This window comes from Pan paniscus, chromosome 10 (genome assembly GCF_029289425.2).
Source record: "Pan paniscus chromosome 10, NHGRI_mPanPan1-v2.0_pri, whole genome shotgun sequence".
In the NCBI taxonomy this organism is placed as follows: domain Eukaryota; kingdom Metazoa; phylum Chordata; class Mammalia; order Primates; family Hominidae; genus Pan; species Pan paniscus.
In genome coordinates, this window is record NC_073259.2 from 87,925,614 (window position 1) to 87,952,166 (window position 26,553).

General features: G+C 36.5%; 1 protein-coding gene across 4 annotated transcripts in view; it reads right to left on the reverse strand.

Moving 5' to 3' along the window:
- The window catches only part of PPP1R12A (protein phosphatase 1 regulatory subunit 12A), a 164,005-nt gene that overhangs the window by 99,317 nt on the left and 38,135 nt on the right, over positions 1-26,553 (reverse strand). The gene's annotated exons all lie outside the window — the stretch shown is intronic.

A 26,553-nucleotide genomic window follows, 5' to 3' on the forward strand; every position in this document is an offset into this window, starting at 1 on the left:
AGTGTATGTGCCTAGACTCTTTATGGCAACCCAATCTGGATAACAAGTACCTATTAAAATGAAGACATTATAATTAAGTACTAACAATAGTCTCTATAGCAGTGGTTCCCAAAAATGTTGTCTGCTGGGGGAAGGGGGAGTAGATTCCTTTAGGGAGTTGATTAGGGCAAAACTGTTTTCAAGATAAAACTAAGATGTCATTTCCCTTTTTTACTTTGTTGACATGTACATGTGATGGTATAAAGGTACCAGCTGTAAAACTGCATGTGTTTTAGCACAAATAATGGCAGTGGCCAAAAAAAACCCACCTCTATTAACAGTCACTGTTTCGACCACTTTGTACTCATAATTAAAAAAAAACAAAACAAAACATTGCTAAGCACAGTGGCTCATGCTTGTAATCCCATCTACTTGGGAGGCTGAGGCAGGAGGATTGCTTGAGTTTGAGTTCAAGGCTGCAATGAACTATGATCACACCACTGCACTCCAACCTGGGCAACAGAGTGAGACCCTGTCTCCAAAACAAGTCGTGGTTTGGGGGCAGCAATTTTTACTCATACATGTCTTTGACAAAGCGGTACGTATTAAATCTTGGCCCTTGTATACAGGTCTTTTTTATATTCTCTGGAACAAGATAGGAAGTGTATGTTAAAGTACCTCTTCCAAGTATGATGGTTGTCTTGATGAAAAGCACTTGTGACACTGAGATGCAAGCTGACTTAGCCACTTTTCCATGTAACATTATGTCTACTTAAATGACAAACTACAGTTAGTCTAACTTTGATTTTTGGGAGATCTTTTCTTGCAAATGAACAAAATGAGTCTGTCACTTCAAGAAAAGCAATTAACGCCAGGTGCGGTGGCTCACGCCTGTAATCCCAGCACTTTGGGAGGCCGAGGCTGGCAGATCACCTGAGGTCAGGAGTTTGAGACCATCCTGGCCAACATGGTGAAACCCCATCTCTATTAAAAGTAGAAAAATTAGCCAGGCATGGTGGAGCACGCCTAGTCCCAGCTACTAGGGAGGCTGAGGCAGGAGAATTGCCTGAACCCAGGAGGCAGAGGTTGCAGTGAGCCAAGATCGCGCCATTGCCCTCCAGCATGGGCAACAGAGCAAGACTCCGTCTCCAAAAAAAAAAAAGAAAAGCAATTAACAGTATATTTGTTGCCAATGGTAAACTTTCAAGAAAAAATGAATTAGTTATTTTAATTAAAAAATGTTATTTGGTAACATGGGTAAATCGCTATTATTTTTAAATAGTGTTTTAAATCCTCAGTTTTAAACTCTAAGACTGTAAATATTAATACATACAACCAAGAAAAAATGAATTAGTTATTTTAATTAAAAAATGTCATTTGGTAACAGGGGTAAATCATTGTTATTTTTAAATGAATTAATAGTATTTTAAATCCCTGGTTTTAAACTCTAAGACTATAAATATTAATACATATAACCTACAGAAACAAAAGCTCATTGGAATCTTCAGTAATTCTTAAGAATATAAAGAAGTCCTAAAATAAAAAAAAATTTGAGAACTACAGCCCTAAAGTAAATAAGAAGGGAACTTTTATCAAATGCTTGCTTTGTGCCAGGTAGTATGAAAGGTGCTTTATCTATGATTTACATACATTATTCTCACAAAAACCCACTCCAAGGTACTCATTGTTCCCCACAACTGTTCCTAAAATCACTCTGTTCCAGCCACAATAGGGACCTTACTATTCCTTGACCAGATACCTCAGAGCCTTTGTTCTTGCAGTTCTCACTGTAAGGAATGCTCTGCCCCCAGATCTAAGCATGCTGATTCCTTCTCATTAAACAAATCTCAATGCAGATGTTTCTTCTTCAGGAAGGCCCTCCTAGTCATCCTTTTAAAGTAATTCCTAGTACTCTATCACATTATCAATAATATCAATAGCCACAATTTTCTTATTTATACCTATGTTCTACCTCTACTAGAATGTAAACTCCATAATTTTCAGATTAGGGATATATCTGTATGTGAATATAAGTACTTTATACCTGTGTTCATAAACACACTCCATTTACCCTGGGGAGGCTTTCTGGAATTGGCACTATTCATAATCATCATCATATTGTCCCTCCTGAGATGCAATCCCCATGTATTACCAGGACCCCTGCCCAAGAATGTAAAGTCTGTGCCGTGTATTTGACTTGGGGGATTGGGAAGGTGGGATGAAATCCACTCAAGGAGCCTTTAACTTGGTGAAAGGTTTTTTCCCTCCTAATTCACATAAAGCCACTATTTGCCCAGAGGGCAAGTGGCCTTTTTTTTTCTAATGTGGGTAAAACTCAGTAAATGAACTAATTAGCTCCTATTTCCTATCTATGATAAACAACTAATACACAACTAGGAGTATGTGGGCTGATGACTATTATCTCTGTACTCTAAAAGTGTTTCTAATAAACTGATCAGTAGACACATTAATTTACACACTGTCATCTTTGGTTTATTGCCAGAAGATCTTTGTTGGAAAATTCATGTGCTACCCATTTAAATGTATAAAAAGCCCAAGTTTATTAAGAATCCGGAAGGATATTTGAAGTAGCTGTTGAAAGTAATAAAAATTGATGTGCCATTTAAAAAGTGGTTCTAATACATTTTGCTACACATAGACCATTACCTTTATCTACCCATCCCCTTAAAAGAGGCTTAAACACCAAGACAGTACTTAACCACCAAAGGAAGTTCCTGTTTGTTCATATTTGGGAAAAAAAACTATTTTCTAGGACTGAAAACACATCATCAACAACAAAAAAGGATATTAATATCAGACCATAACTCATGGAGAAAACAAAAGAGCTTCTTAAATGCCACTTCAACCTAAGAAAGAGCAGTTTGGGGCTGGCTGATGAGAGATAATGGATCAGCATTATACACAAGCAATGCATAAATAAGATATGACTGTATCCACATTTCATAAATGAAGTCTTTGCTCAACTCTCACCTTTTTGGTACTGCCTTTCTTGGACAGCATACTAAAATTACAACCCCCTCCCTACCATTTTATATCCTGAGTATCTACTTTATTTTTCTCCATACCGTTTATTACAACATACTATATATACTTTGCTTACTTATTTACCATCTGTTTACCCACTCCCAGAATGAGCGTTTACTGAGAGCAGGAATTCTGCTGCATCCTCAATACCATGCACAGTTCTTGACATGCAGAATTCGGCTGCTTCCACAATACCTTGAGTTCTTGGGCTCAATAAATGAATTAATGAATGTAGGAGGAAGCTAAGATTCAAAGAGATTAAGTAGCTTGAATAAGTCACACAGACAGGAAATGATAGGGCTGGGAATCTCACAGAGATGCTCAGGTTCCAGAAACTCAGCTTTTTCCACACTTAACACACTGCTTTCCACAGATGTTCCTAGTTTATCAACACATTTCTCACCTGCAACAGGATATCACGCATTCTAGGGGCTAAGTATTACTTGTATAAATGAAATAAATTTTCCTTAACTACCATAGAAACAAAAGAAATGCTTTTAGCAGCATTTCCCTAAGGAAGAAAATGACAAAGTTTCTATCAAGAAAAGCACTATACGGTGTACCCAACAAGTTTTAAAGCGGGAGGCTGAGACAGGTGGATCATGAGATCAGCAGATCAAGACCATCCTGGTAAACATGGTGAAACCCTGTCTCTACTAAAAATACAAAAAACTAGCCAGGCATGGTGGCACACACCTGTAGTCCCAGCTACTCGGACTGAGACAGGAGAACCCCTTGACCCCGGGAGGCGGAGGCTGCAATGAGCCGAGATCATGCCACTGCACTCCAGCCTGGGCAACAGAGCAAGACTCCATCTCAGAAAAAAAAAAGGGTAAAAGCATTGAGAGAGAATCACTGCTTTTGGTTTTAGGTTCTAGTTCTGGCTCTGCCACAAATTTTGTGGCTGTGAACAAGTAATTTAATCTTTTTGGACGTTGGTGTCTTCATATTTCAAGTGGAGGGAAGAAGTGTGAGGGGGTATTTATCATAAAAATTCCCTACCATATTTAAAATTATTATGTATCTTCCCTCTAGAACAAGTTATAAGCAAGCTGACGGCAGTTTTCCAAAGTGCCTAGAACATATCTTACATATAAGAGATGATAAAAGAATACATAGGCAACGTTGATACAGATATTGCTCAAGAAAACTATTTTTCACAGGGCAGTGGTTAAAAGAAAGAGGTTTGAGAATCACAGCTATTTAATGACGAAGAAACATAAAAAGTGTATTGTATTAGAAAGTAGTTTATAGAATGCTGAGATAAGAGAGTGACTTACTGTGACTTGCATAATCATTCACTTTCCTTGAGAAATCATACTGATTAAATTCTTTCTCTTTTCAGACAGAGTCTTGCTCTGTCACCCAGGCTGGAGTGCAGTAGCGCAATCTCGGCTCAATGCAACCTCCGCCTCCCGGGTTCAACCGATCCTCTTGCATCAGCCTCCTAGGTAGCTGGAACTACAGGTGTGTGCCACCATGCCTGGCTAATTCTTGTATTTTTAGTAGAAATGGGGTTTCAACATGCTGGCCTGGCTGGTCTCAAACTCCTGACCTCAAGTGATCCACTCACCTTGGCTTCTCAAAGTGCTGGGATCACAGGTGTGAGCCACCACACCCGGCTGATACTCATTAAATTCTGTTCACCTTTTTTTCTCAACCTCTTTTAAATCCCATAGGCTCCAAAACTGTATCCTGAATTTTATCCTCAGTATAAGAATATAAAACCCTACTTGATAATTATATGTAATACAAATATGATTATTCTTTTAAATTGAAAAATATCAACAAGCAAATAAGAAATGATTCTTTATAAAAGAATATGGGGAAATGCCCACAATATATTAAGAAGGTTTTTTGTTTGTTTGTTTTGTTTTTTAAGCCTACAACACTACAAAACTACAAATCTTTGTTGGGGTGATTTTTACATAGGGATATACATAAGTGAAATTTCACTGAATTGTATACTTAAGAGTTGTATACTTTACCAATGTAAATTATACCTCAAGTTAAAAAGTTAAAAAAAAAAAAAAACAGGCTACCATTTGAGACTACTATGTATCACTTAAAATACCTATTCCTTTAACTTCTACGCCTTGCCTCCTCAAGTTCCACATACCAAATGCAATTGGTATTCCTAGTAGTCTCCCATTCAAGTACTAACCAGATCCAACCCTGCTTAGCTTCCTAGATTAGATGAGATCAGGTGTTTTCAAGGTGGTATAGCAAGTTTTTTTTAAAAAGGATGCAAATATGGAAATGGAAAAGGATAAAAGAATATAGGAGAAAACACATAATGTATTTTTTTAATGCCTAATATGATTTAAAGTTTTATATTAGTCCGTTCTTATGCTGCTAATAAAGACATACCAGAGACAGAGTAATTTATAAAGGAAAGAGATTTAATTGACTCACAGTTCCACACAGCTGGGGTGGCCTCAGGAAACTTACCATCATGTGGAAGGAGAAGCAAACACCTCCTCCTTCACATGGCGGCGGCAAGGAGAAGCGCTGAGCAAAACAGGAAAAGTCCCTTATAAAACCATCAGATCTTGTGAGAACTCACTCACTATCATGAGAACAGCAGCATGGGGGTAACTGCCCCTATGATTCATTCAATTACCTCCCACTGGGTCCCTCCCACAACACATGGGGATTATGGGAACTACAATTCAAGATGAGAGTTGGGTGGGAACACAGCCAAAACATATCAACTTTACTAAAAAAATTCACACAAGACTAAAAGAATACATCCTGAAGGTTAAAAATAATGGTTGTGAGACCCACTTTTATTTTCTTCCTTAATTTTTCCTTTATTTTCAAAATGTCTACAATGAATAGACAGTGTTTCAAGTAAAAAATTCAAGAAGTTCTTTCTTACATAAAAAGCATTAAATGGTAATGTGAAAAAACAACCAAGGCTGGGTGTGGCAGCTCATGCCTATAATCCCAACACCTTGGGAGGCTGAGGTAGGCAGATCACTTGAGGTCAGGAGTTCAAGACCAGCCTGGCCAACACGGCAAAACCCCGTCTCTACTAAAAATACAAAAATTAGCCAGGCACGGTGGCACATGCTACTTGAGAGGCTGAAGCATGAGAATCGCTTGAACCTGGGAGGCGGAGGTTGCAGTGAGCCAAGATCACGCTACGGAGCTCCAAGCCTGAGCAACAGAGCAAGACTGTCTCAAAAAAAAAGAAAACAACCAAATTGCTGGTGAAAGTATGAAATTCACACAACCACTTCAGAAAACTATCTAACAGCATCTACTAAAGTTATGTGGAATGGATAAATACACAGGGTGGGGTGAGGTGTAGGAAGGGAGATCCTATTCACATAACAGAATCCTATAAACTGATTAAAAAAAGAAAAGAACATTGAACAAAAAGAACAAAATACTGCTATCTTCAACAACATGAATGAAATACATAAATGAGTAAAGAAGGCAGGTACAAAAGGATACATACTGCAGGTCTCCAGATAAAATAAGATCTGGTGATAAGACTCAGAACCAGGGTTAAATCTGTGGGAGAATGACAGGAGGGACACAAGGGGGCTTTCCGGGCAGTTGGAAATGTCCCTATCTTTGTCGGGGTGATTTTTACATAGAGATACACATATGAGAAATTTCACTGAATTGTATACTTAAGAGTTGTATACTTTACCAATGTAAATTATACCTCAAGTTAAAAAGTTAAAAAAAAAAGCAGGCTACCATTTGAGACTACTATGTATCACTTAAAATATGTATTCCTTTAACTTCCATGCCTTGCCTCCTCAAGCTCCACATACCAAATGCAATCCTTCTTTTAACTGATAACCTCTAAATACTCTGAAAACATTTTTTTCCCCAAGAATTCTAGCATATTCTCTGTTTACGGCTAAATATCACTAATTCCTTTAGCTATTTTTCATATTATATATACTAAAAAGTATATATGCCAAGATCGTATGAAAAAGATCACATTAAAATATAGTTGGATAGTCCATAAATAACAATGATCACATAAGGGCCATAATAGCAGTGGGTAGAAAGTACTAAAGTATCACTGAGGACATAAAGAGATCTTTTTGTGACTAAGAGGGTCCATACGGGTCCCTACATATTTGAGCATAGTTTTGAAGATTATATAAGAGTTCAAGTACCAAATCAACTGGCAAGAACCTCACTGAGCACAGACACTGCTGATTTTAAAAGTTCATGGAATAAACAAACAGTAAGTCAACCAATGGTAGACAGTATCTGTAAGTTATAAAACAGGATAAGGCTAAGTGGTAAAAGATCTGAATATAATGCAAAGACTGTAGTTGTACTACAGATGATTTTCAACCTCTTTTTACCTCAACAGACGAACAGAATCTGCTATGTTCCCATCAGTAACGGTGGCTCAAGTAAGCAGTAGGAGAAAGTAGAAAAAAACACTTTAGAATTTCAAGATGATGCTTGAAAAAGCTTATTTAGAGTTTTTAGGAAGAGGGGTGACGTGATCAGATCAGTATTTCAGAAAGGTCACAGAAGCAATAAGAAGAGGAAAGGGCCTGAACTAAACAACCACCGATATCGGCATACCTAGTTTTACTGTGCCTCATGGATACTGCATTTTTTTGTTTGTTTGTTTAAAATTTGAAGGTTTGTGGCAACCCCGTGTCAGGCAAGTGTATTGGTGCCACTTTTCTAAACATGTGCTTACCTCATGTCTGTGTCACATTTTGGTAATTTGCACAATATTTTAAATTTTTTCATTATTACTAGATCTGTTATGGTGATTTGTGATCAGTGATCTGTGATGTTACTATTACAATTGTTTTGGGGCGCCATGAACCATATTCATAGAAGATGGTGAACTTAATTGATAAATGTTATATATATGCTCTGACCACTCCACAAACTGGCAGTTCCCCATCTCTCTCCCTTTCCTGAGGCCTCCCTATTCCCTTAGAAATAACAATATTAAAATTAGACCACAATGAATAACCCTACAATCACCTCTAAGTACTCAAGTGAAAGGAAGAGTCATGTGTCTCTCATTTTAAATCACAAGCTAGAAATGATTAAGCTTGGTGAGAAAGGTATGCTGAGGTAGGCCAAAAGCTAGGCCTCTTGTGCCAAACAGCCAAGTTGTTAATGCAAAGGAAAAGTTCTTGAAGGAAATTAAAAGTGCTACTCCAGTGAACACACAAATGGTAAGAAAGCAAAGCAGCCTTACTGCGGACATGGAGAAAGTGTTAGTGACCTGGACAGGTCAAACTAGCTGCAACATTCCCTTAAGCCAAAGCCTAATAGAGAGTAAGGCCCCAGCTCTCTTCAATTCTGTGAAGCCCAAGAGAGGTGAGGAAGCTGGAGAAGAAAAGTCTGAAGCTAACAGGAAGTTGATTCATGAGGTTTAAGGTAAGAAGCAATCTCCATATCATACAAGTGCAAGGTGAAGCAGCAAGTGCTGATGGAGAAGCTGCATCTTCCAGATGCAGCTAAAATCACTGATGAAGGTGGCTACAACTAAACAATAGCGTTTCACTGTAGACAAGGCAGCCTTCTACTGGAAGAAGATGACATGTAGCACTTTTATAGCTTGAGAGGAGAAATCAATGCCTGGCTTCAAAGTTTCCACGGACAGGTTGAATCTCTTTTCAGGGGCTAATGCAGCTGGTGACCTTAAGTTTGAAGCCAGTGCTCATTACCCATTCCAAAAATCCTAGGTCCCTTAAGAATTACACTAAATCTACTCTGCCAGTGCTCTATAAATGGAACAACAAAGCCTGGATGGCAGCACATCTGTTTACAGCATGGTTTACTAAGTATTTTAAGCCCACTATTGAGACCTATTGCTCAGAAAAAAAGATTCCTTTCAAAATATTGCTGCTAACAACAATGAACCTGGTCACCCAAGGGGTCTGATGGGAGATGTACAGGATTAATGTTGTTTTCATGCCTGCTAACAAAACATCCATTCTGCAGCTCAAGGAGTAATCTCCACTTTTATGTCTTCGTATTTAAAAAATACATTTTGTAATGCTATAGTTAGTTGCCACAGATAGTGATTCCTCTGATGGATCTGGGCAAAGTAAATTGAAAACCTTTTGGAAAGAATTCACTATTCTACATGCTATTAAGAACATTGGTGATTCATGGAAGGAGGTCAAAATATCAACATTAATGGGAGTTTGAAAGTTGATTCCAACCCTCATGGACTTTGAGGGATTCAAGACTTCAGTGAAGGAAGTAACTGCAGATGTGGTATAAACGGCAAGAGAACAAGAATTAGAAGTGGAGCCTGAGGATGTGACTGAATTGCTGCAATCTCATGATAAAACTTGAATAGATGAGGAGTTATTTCTCATGGACAAGCAAAGCAAGTGGTTTCTTGAGAGGGAATCTACTCCTGGTGAAGATGCTGTGAACATTGTTGAAATAGCAATAAAAGGTTTAGAAAATGACATAAACTTGGTTGATACAGTGGCAGGGTCTGAGAGGATCGACTCCAATTCTGAAAGAAGTTCTACTGGGGGTAAAATGCTATCAGACAGCATCACATACTACAGAGAAATCTTTCATGAGAGGAAGAGTCAGTTGATGAGGGAAACTTGTCTTATTTTATGAAACTGTCACAGTCACTCCAACCTTCAGCAACCACCGCCCTGATTAATCAGCAGCCAACATCAAGTCAAGACCCTCCACCAGGCCAGGCGCGGTGGCTCACGCCTGTAATCCTAGCACTTTGGGAGGCCGAGGCGGGCGGATCATGAGGTCAGGAGTATGGGACCAGCCTGACCAACATGGTGAAACCCCATCTCTACTAAAAATACAAAAATGAGTTGGGTGTGGTGGCATGCACCTATAATCCCAGCTACTCGGGAGGTGGAGGCAGGAGAATTGCTTGAATCTGGGAGGTGGAGTTTACAGTGAGCCGAGATTGTGCCACTGCACTCCAGCCTCAGCAACAGAGCAAGACTCCGTCAAAACAAAAACAAACAAAACAAAACAAAAAAAACCCTCCACCAGCAAAAAGACTATGACTGACTGAAGGCTCATATAATCACTAGCATTTGTTTTTAGCAATAAAGCATTTTTAAATTAAGGTATGTACTACAGCATTATGATTTTTTAAAGATATAATGCTACATTACATTTAATAGACTACGGTATAGCATAAACACAACTTTTATATGCACTGAGAAACCAAAAAAATTTGTGTGACTCACTTTTTTGTGGTAGTCTGGAACCAAACCCACAGTATCTCTAAGGTATGCCTGTACTCATGAAACTGTATTAAGGAAGCTTAGGAGGAAATGTTCAAGGTTTAATGAAAGATATGAAGAGTTAAGATGCAGGAAGAAGACATTCATGAAGATACACACCACAGATTCAAGCAGCAGATTGGGAAAAGAAAGATGACAATTTTATTTGTTTTGGATATGCTGAATTTATAGGTGTCTGTACCCCTATCTAACCATATAGATCTGGAGCTGTGAAAATAAACGTGGGAAGAAAATGTCAATTTGGGAATTATCTGCATTGAGGTAATAAAACAATGGGACTTGAAATCATTCAGGGAAAGAGTGTAGAGAAGTGATTTTGAAAACAGTAAGGAAAGGGGTAAGATTAAATCATGATGAGGATATTGTGCTTGGAAAACAGACATTTGTGATACCTTAGTCAGTAAACAGCTAGAAATAGAAAGTTCAAGACACCATCTAGTACAGAAGACAAATACAAAAATAGATAATTATATCAAAAGGAATATGGTAAGACAATTTCAGACACATCCACTGGTTTTTATGAGAGCTGAGAAAAGGAGAACTAAGAAGGAATGGTGGTCGTCAGGGAATATTTCCTGGAGGTGACTCATATATTTGAGTTTAACGTAAGAACAAGTGAAAAACAGGTCTGGTATATAAAGACGCAAAGCCAAATATGGTGAGGTAAGCAAGATCCAGAATAGGGTCTTATCTGCCATCTTTTGAGTAATCCTTTGACACTTAAGATAAAAGACTTTAATGACAAATTGGTAATTTTTAAAGTTTCTCCATTTGAAGAAGGTGATTACACTGGCTCTTTGAAAGACATTAACACACAGAAATAGCTATTCTCCAATAAATGAAACACTGCTAATTTTGATTTTAAATGTATATACTTTTAAGTCGACATAAGAAACACCAACAAAATACCAATACCAAAAGCAATTAATGTTAAATCTGCTTGTTCTTTTGTTTATAAATGTTTTTGAAATATTTTAATATAAATTAAATGCTAAAAGCATTGCCGCAAAATATATATCATATATCAATCTCAAATTAGTGGTGTAAATTGTTCAAACTGTTTGTTGTCCTCAACATTTATAAAGTACATACAAGAAACTGGCAAAGCATGCCCATAAAAATATTGTTGCTAAGAGAATCAAAAGCTAACACATGTAGCACATTAAGAAAAACAAGACTTGCTGACTTAAATTTCTGACTAAATTTGGTCAGTTTACTGAACCATATAAGGAAAGAAGCAGAACGGCTCAAATACACTTTCAAAATCTTATCTGACATGGTTTACCTTCAAGTTTTTCTTGAATGTAAACGCAGAATAATTACCAATAATAAATGGCTGTGTGAAGACAGTTTTGTCATTTAATTCCAGGTACAGGCAGCTTTGTCAACTTGAGTTGTAAACTAATTCAAGTACATAAAACTTTAGTTTTTATTGTTCCACACATGTTCATAAGGAAAAAATTGAGAAGCCTGCTAACAAAGAGTTAACAAGGTGTTTATACAATGCTCAAAGCAGACAGAGTCCATGACTTAAAGACAGATCTTGAGATGTGTAGCTTGAAAAAACATTAAATTTCATTCCTAAAATAGAACAAGTATGTTTAAACAAACATAATTAAATTGAGTAAACTTGCCATCACAAAACAAGTAGCATTTGAAATAAATTCTAACATTGTTATATTCCTTTTCTTGAAATTATTTTTGTTAAAAGTACAAACTCTAGAGCCAGACTGTCTGGAATTAATCCAGTTCTGCCATTTACTGGTTGGGTGTTCTTGGGTAAACTCCCATCTTGTGTGCCACAGTCTCCTCCTGAAAATGAGGATAATAATAGAACCCACTACCTCAAAAGTTTACTATGAGAAATATATGAATATATACAGCACATAAAGTAGTACCTGTCAAAAAGTTAAACACTATTGTTTATATAGTCCATGCTAATTCTTCCCCATTTAAATTATTTTCTCCTTTTTATATTATTATTCTAGAATGCATTTTTATCCCACTATAAATTATGAAACAGTTAAATGGCAAAGAATTGTCAAATATTCCTTTTAGTGCCACTTTTGGTAAGAGTCCCACCTGCCAAAAGTTTCTAAGAGGATGGTTAAGTTTTAAAAGATGCCCTAAGAAAATCTTAGGGATTACAAACATCCTTCAAACAAACTTTTCTGCAAACTCATTCATAAGTTTATATATGATTCAGAAGAGCAAAGCAAAAGAAAAGAGTTGTATAAATGTAATTATAACAATTTAGGTGAAAATGAAATTATAGTCCATTACCCGAAATGCTTGCAATTTGTGCCTAATCATTAGGAACAGCTAATTATTGATAGGTAATAGGCAAATTAGTCTGAATTACTTTGAATACAGAAGTTCTCTTAGTCAATTTCCTCTTCACAGAAACAATTCCTTTTTTGTTTGTTTTTTGTTAGAGATAGTGTCTCACTATGTTGCCCAGGCTGGTCTAGAACTCCTGGCCTCAAGCAATCCTCTTGCTTTGGCCTCCCAGAGTGCTGGCATTACAGGTGTGAGCCACCACATTCAGCCAAACAGAAACAATTCTTTGTGACTCTTAGGACAAGCTCAACTGGTACAAGCAGAAATGTGTGTATATACTAGAAAATATTTCATGCCCCAAGCATTCAGGGCGACATAAATGTCAGTATGTTTAAAGAGGAACTGAATTGGATACTGTCCAAGCAATGTTTTTGTTCTATTTTAAAGAAAACTGAAGCGGGACATTTCAAAGGAGGAATTATGGGTGTGGTTTACACAAGAAAGACAAAGAAAAACTCCAAGCAGTACTCCTATACTAAATAATAAAAAAGAAACCTAGCTCTTGCATTAGAATACTGGCAAATGAAAAGCAAGTACAATTTTAGGAGGCCATCTATATTTAGTTATGAAAACAAAGAGTCCAGCATTGCATTTAAATTGACCTTTTCTCACCTTTCTACTACCTCAGGTGTGAAAATCTAGATGTAAAAACAGAAATCTATCCACATAATAATTAAATATTCAAATGAGATTCAAATGACAAGATGACTAGAACAAGAAATCCAAAACATACACAATTGCTAGACCATAGGGAACTCTTCATTTGGACAAACAAAAGTTGAGGCTTATATATAGTATCTAAGAGTAATTATAGAAGAACAGTGTCTGACAAAGAGAGATCACAATATATATTTGTTGACTGAATGAACTAGACATAGCAAATACAGGATATAAAAAAATCTGACGAAAACAATTCAAGACAAAAAACCCACAAAAGTTTCTAAAGAAAAAGTAATTTAATTACTGTATAAATATTCATTCAACAAATACTATATACTTGAATGATAATGCAAAAACTAGAAACCACAAATATCCAAAGATTAAAATATGCTCTTTATCTATTCTTGTTACATAGCTCTGTTATTTCCTTTACTGATAAAAATCTATAAAGTAGTACATTGAACCTAGATTTTTAGAAGCCAACACTTTTATTTGGGGACTTAGTAAGGGCACAGAATTTCTTCTGGAGTTTAGTCATTAGGGATACAAAATAAATTGAACTTCAGGGTCATTCTTTCATGAATAATTTTTACTAATTGCCTACTACATATAACGTAATGCAGTAAGTCATTCATTTTGGTAGATACAAAGACCAACACTAGAGGGCATATTTTCCTGTTTCCTTTGTGCACAATGCCTAGCATACAGCAAATACATAATACATATGTAGTGAACCAAAATACTAATTTCTTAAATGAGTAGGCATTTATGACCTACTGTGTGTATGTATACATAAAACTGTATTAAGTACTGTGTAAGACATGCTGACTTTATTAGTATTTTATGTATTTCCACTCTTCTCCTGGCTAGATTATAGTTCCTTAAGAATAGAAACTGCCTTACACATTCCATAATTCCTGACAGTGCTATTTCAATAAATTTTTGTTGATGAACTGAAATAAACAATCTTGTCCACAGGATGCCCAATTAAGAAAAAAAGGTAAGCAAGTAAGTAGAAAAATGCTATGAAATTTAACAGTGATATAGCGAAATAAAGGAAAACTCAATATGTGAATGGAAATAAGTTAAAAGAAAACTTTTTGGAGAAAATAAATGTTATGCAGGTCTCATTACTGTCTGCACTCTGGAGATAGGGTGGAAGGCAGATACAGAGAAAGGTTTCCTTGCTGAATTCTATCGTTTATCAGATGTGGTTCACAAACTCAGCTAGAGGGGTTTAATCAATAAATACACTCAATAAATATACTAATGCGAAAATTTTAGTTTCAGGGAAACAAAAGCTTCTACTTACTATTTACTTAAAAAACAAGTTACAAAAGAATACTCATAATATGACACAATTCTTGCTGTTGCAATGTCTAATGAAAAGCCTGGAAGAATACACAACAAAGCGTTAATTAACACTTTAAGTCATTAACGTCTTAAAGTCACTGAGTTATTTCCCAAAAACATCTCTACAGTAAGGACATAAAATTGTTACAGTCTTCTAAAACAAAACATTAACATAGTTAATACACATAGTTGTTAACTAATTGTTTCTTGATGAAACAGTGTTCAGCAAAACAAGTGGGCCATAAAGAGAACAGATTAATAATTCAACTATTATTTACTGAGTGTCTGCTACAGCCAGACACTATGCTGGCTGGTAGGAATACAATGGTGAAGTATACAGACCAGATACCTGAATTCACACAGCTTAGAGTCCAGCACAAGGCACGTAACTAAACACACAACAACAAAAAGAGCTATGATAAATGCTATGGATTTAACTAAAGTACTTAACCAATATTTGGGGGAGAGGAGAAATCAAAATCTCTGAAGGTGGTGCCCAGAAATTTCCTCTTTAAAGAAGTTGCCCATCTAACTTGTAAAATACATTAGATTGTGAACCACTGATACCCACAGTAACCAAAGCTAGAGGAATAAATAACAAGGCACCCGCAGCATGTGTAAAAAGTGATCAGAGAAAGCTACGTCAGAACCCAGAGGGCATGAGTATTTAAGAAAGGGGAAACAACAGAGGGTTGAGAAGCAGTAGCTTGAAGAGGCAGGAGGGAAAGAAATAAAGTGCAGTTACATAGAAGCAAGGGGAAAATGGAAAATAGAATTATAAGAAGTTCTTCCTAGTAAAAATGGCAGAGTGAAGCCACATTTTACAGAATCCATGTCCTAAATAAACACTAACCCTTACTTACATAGCACTTTTATACGTGCCATGGAACTGTTCCAGGTAGTTTACATATACTCATTCATTTAATCTTCACAACAACCCAGTAAGTGAGAACTATTACTACCATTTAACAGATGATAACTGGCAAAATTCAGGATTTTAACCCAGCAGTCTGGCTTCAGCATCTGCACCCCTAACCAATAGGCTACACAACTAAACAGCAGCAGCAAAAGGTAAAATAACACCCCAAAACAATTTGGTTCTATCTATCAAAATTTCAAAGGCACATATCCCTTGACAGTGCAATTTCATTCTAGGAATTTATTCTGCAGATACAATCACATGTGCAAAATGACATGTACAGAATTATTTGCTAAGTTCTTGTTAGTGTAAAACTGGAAACAATTTAAATGTCCATCAATAAAGAACTAATTTATGGACTAATATGAAACAAATTCCTGGATATTTTGCAAAGTGAAAAGAACAAATGTAAAACACGAGTAGTCTCTGACCAATGTGATATATTTTGTGTGTGTGTGTATTTGTTCACATATGGATTATCTCTAAAAAGATACAGAATAAACACTATGGCAATTGTGACAGAACATGTCCAGTTCAACTGAAGGCCCTATAAGGGAGTAGGAAATAGAGCCCTAGTAAATGAATGTCACAGCAAGGAATGGCCTACATAGTAACATGCAGAAGAGAAAGCTGATGGGCTCTCCCTTTGCTTCTTTCTCCACCAGCCTAGTGATAGAAAAGACAACAAAATCCAGGCTCTGAGCTGCTCTCCACTGGGTTCCTCATGCCAAGGGAGCCACAATGACCACCAACACATGAGGTAGGGAGACACTGACTGGGAAATAATATCTCCCATATCCCTGTATCTTTATCTGGTTTACAACATTTGTACTGTTCACTGGCTATTTTGATACAATTCTGCACTGGGTCTAAACTTTTCTTGCCAATCCTTGAATACAAATCAGCCCTCTGTAGTCTAACCTAATTCAGCAACTATGAACAACACATACTACAGGAAGAAAAAATAAAAAAGAAATGGTGGGGTTGGGGTTAATGTGTCTTGGTTTGTTTGAGCTGCTGTTATTTTTAAAATATCATAAACTGGGGGACTTATAAGCAGCAAACATTTATTTCATAATTTTGGAGTCAGAAGTCCAAGATCAAGGCACTGGCAGATTCCATGTTCAGTGAAGGTCTGCGTCCTGACTCATATACGTATCCTCATATGGTGGAAGGGCAAGCAGCTCCCTTGGGCCTCTTTTATAAGAGCACTAATTTCAACTTAAAAGGGTTCTGCCCTCATGACCTAACCATCTCCCAAAGGTCCCATCTTCTAATACCATCACACCTTGGGGTAAGGAATCCAAGATATGAATTTTTAGGCATGACAGAAATATTCAGACCATAGCAGTATATAAGCATGTAAAACTTCAGATAGAGACAGCAGTGTGGAAGAGGACATAACTTGAAAAACCAAAGAAAATGCCCTACATTTTGAGGCTACTTAATAACATTGAATAAAATAAGAGATCAAAGGTAGATGATAAATCTTATTTAACAATAAAATCCAGTCAAAAGAACAAAATAAAACTCAGAATTCAAAACAGCATGGTTGAAAAACTCATACAAAGTAAATTAGAAAGGATTTAAATATCATACACTCTAATAAGGTAGAAATAGTAACATGGCTAACAAAATGAGATGAAGATTAAAATGGATGAGTGCTGACTTCCTCATCTTCCCCAGTAAGCAACTAATTGAGTACGTCTAGAATTGAAATGTAGTTAAAAATTATCCTACACAAAAATATCCACTGAAATGTTTTCAGGCCTATCTTCTAAATCTTAAAGAAATCCTTAAGAAAATACTCTCTCTAGTTGTAAAGGAAAATTTACCCAAATTTGAACCGTTACTTCAGTCTTCTAACATTTTTTAATTAAAATAAGCATATGTAATATGCATCCTTTTCAACAAAAGTATATCAAAGGATTTGTATAAAGAGATTCTGAAAAGATGCTTTCTAATTAAACGATGGTTAGTTACGGACAATCAACATTAACTGAACAACTTACTTTTTAACATAAAGCATGGAGGCCTAGCTCAAAACCGTTTTAAAAGAGAGCCAAACCTTACCTGCAATAAACTCATGGGCCATCAGACATAAGCATACACATAGATAAATTTCTAATATTAACTCTCTAATCTCAAATTCTCCTTACTCCAGTATACACGGGTAACTTCAGAAACCTCAAGAATACACACACACACCCACACACACTCACTCACTCTCTCTCTCTCTCTCTCCAATTGAGAAAAAGGGGAAAGGTTTTGGAAGAGAAGTGAAATTTTCTTTGTCATGTCATGACATGGAAAGAAAAAAAAAGTTGGAGGGCAGGGGGGAACTACATTCCTGAATCCTTTTCAGAATGAAAGAGCAAAGATATGTATAAGAGAGACTGAGAACCTAGTAATTATTCAGCTATATTCAGATATGTTTTTTAAAAAATAAAAAATGAAGTTAAGAATATATAATTCTGGATCCTGGGGATGATGAAGGATTGAAAAAATCTTATATGGTTATCTTAACTAAATAATATTTTCCATTTTAGACAACCAAGTTACTCTGCATTTCTGGGACCACTGATAAGGGGAGTTGAGGAAACAGGAGTTAATACTTCAAAGTCACAAAATAAGAGGGGCACTGAACATTTAGATGGGGGCAGAGGGGAAAGAAGCAAAGATAAAATTGATTCAAGTATCTTGTTGAATAGTGAGAAAGGGAGATAACAAGCAGCTCTTAAGGCATAATAAATAGGAACCAACTGCTAAGTACATGGCAATGTAAATTGAAGAATGTAAAATACCACAAATATTATATTAGTTTGCTTATAGTAGGTAGCCTCTAAGGTGGCAATGATCACTACCTCATGGTAGTCACACACTTGTGTAACTGCCTCCCCTAGACTGGGTGACTTGTTTCTTACAAACTTAATGAGACAGAAGTAATAAGATGTCACTTCTGAGATTAGGTTATAAAAAGACTATGGCTTCCATCTTGGCATGCACCCTCCTCTCTTGCTCTCTCCTGGATCACTCACAACCTGGGATAAGCCAAATGTCATGCTGGAAGGCAGCCATGTTGAGAGACACATGTGGCAAGGAAGCAAGGCCTGCCAATAACATAAGTGAACTTGGAAGCAGATCCTCACCCTACCCTACCCAATCCTTCAGATGAGATGGCAGTCCCAGCCAATAGCTCGAGGAAAATATCATGAGAAACCTTTAGTCAGAAGCACCCAGCTAAGTCATATCCATTCCTGACCCACAGAAAGTGTGAGCTAATGTTTGGTATTTTAAGTTTGGGGGTAATCTACTATGCAGTGATAACTAATGGCCATACTGTTGGATTTTGATGAATGCATAAAGTATTCATACCAGTCTTCACTGCTTAAGCTTATGTGTATCCAAACATTATGTTCCCTTCTGCAACTTATAATATCTGTCTTTTCTCCTGTATTTTCACCCTTCTTAAATGTCATCAAGTAAGAGTTACCTAAACTTAGTCCTCTCTCTCCACTTCCACAAATTCAAAGCTCTAATAACACTAGACCACCCTCCATTTCTTAAACATGCCCAATCCGAAATTATAACTTGAGAACCAAAAAATAATAATTGTCTGATAATGTGGCAGTACTCATGATTAACAAGTAAAAACTATACAAAACAACAGTCTAACCAGAGTTATTCTAATAAATAATAAAAATTATTATTCGTTTAATATTTACTTTTGAGGAGACAGGGCAAATGGCAATAATTTTTTTAAAAAAGAAATGTCAACTTTTATACATTTGCATTGAGGGAAATATAAATTTTCTGCTGCATAACTCATTCATTCAATCATTTTCTTCGATGCTAGTACTTTTATATTTAAAGTTTTAACACCTCTTCAAAGCATATCACTATCCTGTCAAAAGGGGAAGTAATAGGGCAGAAATAAGAACACCTAAATTTTTAATCTGCCTCCTGAAACAACTGTCAGTATGGAGCCCTTCTGAGAGTAAAGTTACTTTAAAAAAAAATTATCATAGTATTTCCAAACTGTTTCCATGAAACTACTGAATGGAAAATGTTAATAAATGCTCTTTGAGGTCAGGCGTGGTGGCTCATCCCTATAATCCCAGTACTTTGGAAGGCCAAGGTGGGCAGATCACCTGAGGTTAAGAGTTCGAGACCAGCCTGGCCAACATGGTGAAACCCCGTCTCTACTAAAAATACAAAAATTAGCTGGGAGTGGTGGCGAGTGCCTGTAATCCCAGCTATTCAGGAGGCTGAGGCAGGAGAACTGCTTGAACCTGGGAGGTGGAGTTGCCGTGAGCCAAGATTGCGCCACTGTACTCCCAGCCTGGGCGACAAAAGCAAGACTGTGTCTCAAAAAAAAAAAAAAAAAAAGTAATTAACTACAGTAATTTAGGACTTTTAACTTCTCTGGAGGAAGATAAAGGGTGCCCTGAGTAATGGATGACACACTGTTAGACCCTACAGATTTCTCCTCAATTTAGTCTTCTACAACTTAAGCCTTTATTTCTAATGTCTTCTCCAGCCTATGTTAATGCAGCTAAGGTTGAATAACTGCCTCCCACTATTTTCGGTGATATTATAACATACCTGTCCTAACATACCTTAAAAATTGTATAATTATCTACTTGTATGTACTATCTTTACATTCATCCCTTTTCTCCCCCTTCTGCCTCCACTACACTACGGGCTCTCAAACAGGCTCTCAAAAGCAAGAACCCATCTTAGTTGTTACTATATGTACAGTATCTAGAACACATTAGACAGTAATCAAATGCTGAAGGAAAGAAACCTTGTCTACAAGTATGATTTAGCTTCATTAGTAGGACTAGGAAATAGTTTGCCAATACTTTGTCACCTGTAAATCACTGTGATCAGAGAAATTTTTCTGTATCATAGCTGACTTACTATAGGAGGATGGATACATTGTAAAAACCTTTTCCAATTTTCTTTTGTTAAACAGGCAAATAACAATTTCCTTTTTCCTACATGAAAAATGTGTAATTGATACTAAAAATTTTCTACAGACTATTAAACCATGTTGGAGTTAAATGTATAAGTAAGTGATACTCATGACCACTCAGAAAAATCATATCCTTCAAGGCAAAAAGATAACTGTACTTAGAGCTAAATAAGAACATACCAGAGTAGAAGTAAGTTATCCTAGCATCCCTTTGTCACTTATCACTGCTGCTCCTGAATGTTCACCTCATTATCACCTGTGCCCTCTATTCAGGTAGCAGGTGTTCCATGGCAGAAAGAGTCCAAGGAAGTAATAATTTTGCTTTCACCTTCCCTAGTATTTACCATCAATGAAACCTACACTTCCTAGTTACACCACATGAAGATCTAACCCCTCTCTACGCTTATAGTGACATAACATAATGAGACTGCTTTTAAGTTTCCTTTAAAAAATTACATAACCAATAGCATATAATGTTCTGTTAAAATAACAGCACTGTAGCATAAAACTACTGCCACAAAAGGAATTCCTCCCTCTACTAAGACAGACTACCAACGCACAGAAGGTTCTTAGTAATTTAACTACTGTGGTAATAAAGCCAGGCAAAAAGACAGAACTGAAGACAGAGTAAAAGACAGCTAGTTGGTTTTTTTCTTTTCTTTCTTTTTTGGAGTGGTGCCTTGCATTTCACTAGAAATCTAAAAGCTAAGTCTTGACCATATAAGGCTTTGGGATTCCCATGGATAGAAAGATCAAGGAAAAAGTCACATCTAATAATCTTAAAATACACACACACAGGTACTAAGCTATCATCCGAGGATTCATATTTTTAAATTCTAGTTTCATTTAAACATACTGTCATAGATCCCAAAAATGTTCCTATAAAATATTATGATCAAATTCACAAAAAGGAGTATATATAAATCATTGATATTGCCTTAAAAAAAAGTCTTTTATTGGAAATCTTCCTAAAATCTATCACACACTCCTTTGTCATTTTAAACAAATACAAAAATGTAATTTAACTTTTTTCTATTAACTTATTATTGCATCAGTTATTACACTCTGCTGTTACACAACAATGTCCTTATAACCAATAGTTTACACAGCTAAAATACCTAACACGCTTTTTGGGAATTATGTTTGCTTTTAGCAGGTTGTCTGCCTTTCGTCTTGCTTTCAGCTGTCTCCTCTTAAAACTATCTGACAACTTTTTATCTTCCATACTAATTTGCAACTCTTAATTTGCCAAATTTTTTTTTAAAGAGCCTAAAATAAGAGTACAAAAAAATCATGTGAGGACTTCTCCCTAGTAAAATAAAAGTCCTTATGCTTACGTGTGTGGATTCTACAACTTCTGTGTCAGTTCTATGAGTAATGATTATTTCCCAGATATTTTTAAGTCATAAAGTTTCCAATACGGGGGGAAAAGTTTATTAGAGAAATTATGCCCTGTAAAATGTAGAGGGCTAGCCCATAAGCAAGTAATGTCAAAACTGACTACTGCTGAGAAAAAGAAAGCTAACATTATTGGCAATGTTTTCTTCACATGGAGATAATTAAAAAGAGTAATCACATGAAGCAACTCCTGCAGACAATTTCAGGGTTCCTGGAAAAAAAACCAGGAGAAACTCTAAGAAAATGTAGAAAGATTATATGCTAATACTTTATCTTTGTATTATTTACATTTTATTTACAATTCTGCCTACTCATGACTTCAAAATTAAAATATACTAGTAAATCACTGTATGATGTAATTTTTAAGTACTATAGAACCAAAAAAGGGGAGGGAAATAGAAGCAGCTCAGCTTACAAAACAGCAATGTATAAAGCTCAATGGAATAGTTATGTCTGATCCAAATGGAACACTATTTTCTGATACAGCTATTTCATGTTAAGAGAACAGACTGTATACATAAGACATAAAGGTATACCCCAAGCCTCTATTTTATTATAGTAATAAACTTCCTCTTCCAGAGAATAGCTTTCAGAAAACCACAGTTTGACATCAATGCCCTTCACCAGCACTGCTACTCTGTTCAGATTTTGTCAACAATTACTATCATCTGTAAGGTACTATATGCTGGAAATACAAAAAAATGAATCATGACTAATACCGAGCCTTATTAAATATATGATTTTAACAGACTCAATGTGAAAACAAAATAATACAGCAAATGCTGTATTTTGTAGGAGCTCAGAGATTAGGGAGTAGCCTAAGTAGGAGCAAGGCTTCTAGGAGAAACCTGATCTATGTCATTAAGGATAAAGAAATGGTGAAGGTTAAAACAATTTTTTTTTTTAAAGAGGAGTAGTATATCAAATAGAGAACATTTAATATTGCTGAAGGGTCATAAAGTACAAGAAACAATAGTAGGTGATTAGAGAGAATTAAGGAGAGATAAGAAGAAGGGGTTGTGACTGGCCTTATAAACCATGCTAGGAGGACCTAAATTTATTCTGGTACAACAGAATTTTTCAAATATGAGTAACATAAGACCTTTCTAAAACATCCCTAATATTGACTAGAATTATTTTTGTTACAAAGTTATTTAAATAGCTAATAACATAAACCTAGGCCTTTATATATGTTTCAGTGCATATCTAAACCAAAATAAATTTTATTTATTTATTTTTGAGACACGGTCTCACTTTCGTCACCCAGGCTGGAGTGCAGTGGCTCGAACATAGCTCACTGTAGCCTCAACTTCCCAGGCTCAGGTGATTCTTCCACCTCAGCCTCCCAAGCAGCTGCGACCACAGACGTGCCACCTTTCCCAGCTGATTTTTGTATTTTTTTGTAGAGACAGGTGTTCGCCACATTGCCCAGGCTGGTCTCAAACTCCTGGCCTTAAGTGATGCTCCCATCTCAGCCTCCCAAAGTGCTGAGATTAAGGCGTAAGCCACTGAGGCCAGTGCAAAATATATTTATACATTTTCTTGCCATTTTCTCTTTAGTTCGTAAAGGGGTGAGTGATGCCATCTCACTGGGAATTGGCCCCCACTTATTGCAAAGATGATTTAAATCCATCTTGATCTTTCCTCATTTGTGTATGACAATAAACCTATTCTATTTGGCACCAACTCACAGCATAAATGCAATTGTATGCAACCGAAATCAAGAAGGAGTGCATCAGTTCTAAAATAGTAATTCATCTTGTTCATCTATCTAGTTATCCATTCTCATATAGTTTAGATTATCCTCACAGCAAAAATTCAAAAATTAAAACAATCTCGTTGAGGTGGAGATTAAGAGAATAAGTTTCAAGAAGGCTTCCTAAAGACTTCCCAAGAACGATCCAGCAACCCCATTGCTGTGTCTATACCCCAAAGAAAACAAATTGTTCTACCAAAAAGACACATGTACTTGCATGTCCATTGCTGCGCCATGCACAACAGCAAAAACATGGAATCAACCTAGGTGCCCATTAATGATGGACTGGATAAAGAAAACGTGGTATTAAACATACACACCATGGAATTCTAGAGAGCCATAAAAAAATAACGAAATCATGTCTTCTGCAGTAACATGGATGTAAGGTGCAGGTGAAGGCCATTATCCTAATTGAATTAATGCAGGAACAGAAAACCAAATACCATATGTTCTAACTTATAAGTGTGAGCTAAATATTGGGTACTATATTCATGGACATAAAGATGGCAACAACAGTGGGGAGTCGGGGAGGGAACAAGGGAGAGTGGGAAGAGTTGAAAAACTGTTGGGTACTTTGCTCAGTACCTGGGTAATAGATACATCACATAATATACCCAGGTAACAAACCTGCACATGTACCCTCTAAATCTAAAATAAAAGTTGAAAAACAGAAAAAAGAAAATCAGGTTACCAAAAAGCAAAACAAAACAAAAGAAAAAAAACAACAAGCCTCCTAAGTTCTAGGTTTATGTGATCAAGTGGAGGATGATGCCAGTTACTTCCAAATGTTTCACTGTGAAGACCTTAGAACTCTGAAATTCAGCAGAGAAGAACGTGGTACCACATCCTGCATCTCCTCCACCCTTTTTAAACTGAATCTTCTTTTGTCCTCATTGTGAATTCCTGACTCTTGACTCATTCCAACTCTTCCAGTCTACCACCATTCACAGGCTTTACTTGCCTCCTCTTTACTTTAACTACACATTCACTGCACCTCAGGATTCTTGGTAACCCTTGCCAATCTCTAGGACTGAGTAATACCATTAATTTGCTCTGTTCTCCCACACAGATGCTGTCAAACAATGCTAGGAGAATTCAGAAACTATGTGGATTTGGTCCTCAATGACTTCACACTAAACTCAGTGTAATACTCTACCAGCAGATATTTTTTAAATGTCTACTGCCAGAACTCCTAACACATTCTATTTATCACCTCAAATCTCTGACATTTGCCTTAAGATCTCATCGGTACCAAATCCCACTGATCCACAATCCCACTTATAATAAATATCCAATAGCTGGCCGGGCGCGGTGGCTCACGCCTGTAATCCTAGCACTTTGGGAGGCCGAGGTGGGCGGACTGCCTGAGCTCAGGAGTTCAAGACCAGCCTGGGCAACATGGTGAAACCCTGTCTCTACTAAAATACAAAAAGAAAAAATTAGCCAGGCGTGGCAGTGTGCACCTGTAGTCCCAGCTACTTCGGAGGCTGAGGCAGGAGAACTGCTTGAACCCGGGACGTGGAGGTTGCAGTGAGCCGAGATGGTGCCACGGCACTCCAGCCTGATGACAGAGTGAGACTCTGTCTCAAAAAACAAATAAATATCCAATAGCTATACCCTTACACTATCAAGAAAATGGAAATGGTCAACGGCTATTATCTAAAGATTTCATTCTTTCCACATAAGTTTTTACAGTTTCACACTCCTCATCTTCCTTCCCCTTTGCTGCAAAGGAAGAAATAGTCTACCACTCACAAACTGAACTTCTAATGATTTCTTACACAAATGCCTTCTACTTTTCCATCTTCATGTTGCAATATTTTGCCCTGTACTTTAGCCAAACAAAACCAATCACTAGTCCAATTCTTAACCTGCTATTTCTCCTATTGCTACTCCCTCCTCCTATAATGCCTTTCCGACATCTCTGCCTATACCAACTCACACCCTCCCTCAACCAAAACAAATCTTTTCCATCCCTCTACATCCTAAGATCTACTTAAATAAAAACATTTTTAAAATTTCCTTATGCTACCTTCCATATATACGATTCCTCTTTTCCTTCGCATTTTATTGTATGAAAATGTTCAAACATATAGCAAAGTTGAAAGAATTTTACAGTGAACACCTATATAATCACCATCTAGATTCTACTATTAATATGCTACTACTTGCTCAGCACACTTATCTATCCACAGTCATTTATTTACACATTAATACAGCTACTTTGAAAGTACCAAAAAAGTAAAACTGTAGAGTACGTCTCCCTAAATAACTCAGCATGTTTGTCATTAATATGTTAATTAATAAGTTCAATATATATCATTTTCTTTTGATGCAAAATTTAGATACAATGAAATGCAGAGATCTTAAATATATATATATATATATATATATATATATATATTCACTGTCTTATCAATGCATAAACCAGTGCACACAACCTAACCTGTATCAAGATTCAGAACATACCATTACTACAGAAAATTTTCCCATGTCCCTTTCTGGTCTGTCTCTCCCATTCAGAGTCAACTACTGTTCTGGGTTTTTTTTTCCACCACAATAAATAAGATAAGTGGTCATTCTAAAACTTCATGTAAATGGAATCTTAGAACGTATCTTTATTTTGTGAAAGGCTTCTTTTAGCAAAATGTTTATGAGATTCATTCATGTTGTTGTGGTTATCAAGTAGTTCATTCCCTTTTATTGCTGCATAAATATTCCCTTATATATCTATACCATAGATCATCCACTCCACCACTGATAAACACCTGGGCTATTTCTAGTTTTTGACTACTAAGAATGAAGTTGCTATGAATAAGTCTTCTTAGAACATATGTTTTCTTTTTCTCTTGGGTAAACATAAGGAGTG